Genomic DNA, 2,619 nt, shown 5'->3' with positions numbered 1-2,619 from the left:
AAATGAAGTGTTTCAATAACAGTTCTAGACAGTAGAAGAGATGTCATAAAACAGTGCACGATTCATTGCCAAAAAGATTGTTGCTGACAATAACTGCTGCAGGATTTCAAAGAAAAAGGTCGTTTTGAGCTGAGAAAGGCCTGGGGAGACTTTACTGAGAAGGCAGGATTGCAGCTCAATGTGAGAGACGTAGAGGAGGCTGTGGGTGGGTAAAGGAGGCACATTATGAGCCTCTTAGAAAGACTTTTTAAAAAATGTATATATATATATATAGAGACAGAGACATATACATATATATAAATATAAATACACTCTTCCAGGATGTTTAGGTGACTAGTCTAGGAAGGGAGGCATTCAGGGACCCAGGTGGATGGTGCCTGGTTGTAAAGAAATACTGGGACATTCAAAAGAAAATTTGGCCAAAAGCCAGAAACAATACAAATGTCCAACAAATGAATGCACAAAATATGGTGTATGGTGGAATATTATTCAGCCTTCAAAAGGAAGGTTCTGACACACACTACAACATGGACAAATGCTGAAGGCATTATTGGCTAAAGGAAATAAGCCAGTCACAAAGAAAAAATTCTGTATGACTCCACTTTGATGACATACCTAAGGGAGTTGAATTCACAAAGACAGAGAGTGGAATGATGGTTGCCAGGGGCTGAGAGGAGGGAGGAATGGGGTTAGCTGGTTAATGGGGACAGAACTTCAGTGTTGCAAAAGGAAAAGAGTTCTGCAGATGGAGGGTGGTGTTTGTTGCCAGACACGAATGTACTTAAAACAGTGAACTGTACACTTTAAAATGGTGAAGATGGTAACTTTTATGTGCATTATACATTAAGAAGTCTATTTAAAAGTGGAAAGAGAGAACAGCAGCAAGCAAAGGTACAGACTGGGGCTCAAGGGGCACAGAGTGAGAGAGAAGAGACTTGGCAGTTGGCCACCACAAGCAAGGGCAGCACCTTTCCCAGGCTCTAGACCCATAAGCCCCATCGGCTCCACCTAGGAATTCAACTGAGTGGTGAGCAAGTGGTACAGAGAACCCCTCTCCCAATTTTCTTTGGAAATATTGAACTCAATTTAATGAAGGGCCTTTAAAATCTCTTAAAATTTCTGACCTTGGAAATGGACACCTGCAGACATTCACCTCCGCCCCCTGCCTGTTCCCCACTAGCCTTTACACAGAGGATGTGGACACTAAAAGTAGACAATTCAATCCCAGAGAAAGTGCAGGTGGCCTCTGCAGGGCACCAGCACACGGACAGTGTTTTATTAAGCTTAGCAAAGAGGTAGGCAGAGCCAGCTCGGCATGATGGCTCCATCCGTCCGCACTATGCACCTGTTGGGGCTGCGGCCTGTCAGGGTCCTGAGTGGCTCCTCAATAAGGTCAATGTTCTGTATTTGAGAGTCACCACATGACAAACCTGACCGGCTGGAAGTTGGACTGACCTTGGGTACCTCTGTCTTCTTGTGGATCCATCTCATCAAACAACATAATGAAGATGTCTCAGAGTATAAAAGAAGAAATGGGTTGGAATAAACTTTGGCAATACTAATCTAGTATGCTCCATAAAGTCATTATAGCAGTTCCTTTGGATTCACCAATAATTTGAGCTAAACGAGAGAGAAAAAAATTTTGTATGAATGTATGTCAAGTCAGCATTTTGTGTTTCTCATCATTACATGAAAAAAATAAAAATATTTCTATATTCTTCAGATTGTGTATATTGGGGACAAGGTGTAGAAAATGTCAATCCTGAGGCTCATTATGATAATTATTTCAATGTGGAAGTTGCCATCTGGTAACAAGGGCCAGTGGTAATTAAGGACACATTGATAAGAAAACTCTTTAGGAGATAGATTTTTTTTTTCAATCACTGCTTAAGGATTTACTCCTTTTATCAACTCTTAATTTCTACTCAAAATAGTCTGTAGTGGATCAGGGTGTAGAACTACTTTATTTCTTAAAACGCATACTTTTTTCTTCTAGAGGAGCCATTTTGGTAAGTCAGAAAGTAATGACAAATCCAATTATCAGACCAAAAAAAAAAAAATAAAAAGTTGGCAAAACTGAGCTTTACAAAAGAACAATTCTATTACCTAGCCATCTAGGTCACCTCTAGCTGAAAACTAGGAAGCAACAGAGAATCCACCTGATGCACAGCAGACATTCAATAATTATTTGGAGATGCATATACTCTCACGGTGAAATGGCTTGAGATCCCTCCAACAGTTACAAAGGGGAAATTGGGCTAGCTCTAGGTCTTTTCAGAATTCATGGGAACCCATCAGTTGGTCTAAACGTGACAAGGTTTTTCCTGTAAATGTGATCCTGGATCCCAAATGCCCTGGGCCTGGGGATCTTTTGCCTGCCCCCACGAACGGTGGCCTGTAATTCTATACTCATCAGGGGACGCTGGCCCCTTGAACTCTGGTCCTCCCACCGAGTCTTAGGCAAGGTCTCCTGGCTAATGACTTGCCGAAACTGCCATTTTTTAAGTGGCCTACTTCAAAAACAGAAACAACTGAGTATTAAACCTTCTTACCAGTGTCACAAATAGAACTACCTCCTCTGCATCCTTGGGCCCTTCTGCAACCATCTATTCTTGGACC

The 2,619-nt window shown here is 41.7% G+C and overlaps 1 pseudogene; it reads left to right on the top strand.

Moving 5' to 3' along the window:
• Positions 1-1,318: 1,318 nt before the first annotated feature.
• Positions 1,319-1,546, top strand: LOC112675256 (NADH dehydrogenase [ubiquinone] 1 subunit C1, mitochondrial-like; annotated as a pseudogene).
• The last annotated feature ends 1,073 nt before the right edge of the window (positions 1,547-2,619 follow it).

This window comes from Canis lupus, chromosome 16, assembly GCF_003254725.2.
Source record: "Canis lupus dingo isolate Sandy chromosome 16, ASM325472v2, whole genome shotgun sequence".
NCBI classification, from domain to species: Eukaryota; Metazoa; Chordata; class Mammalia; order Carnivora; family Canidae; genus Canis; species Canis lupus.
Note: the sequence above shows the minus strand (reverse complement) of the source record. Positions and strands in the feature narration are given on the sequence as shown.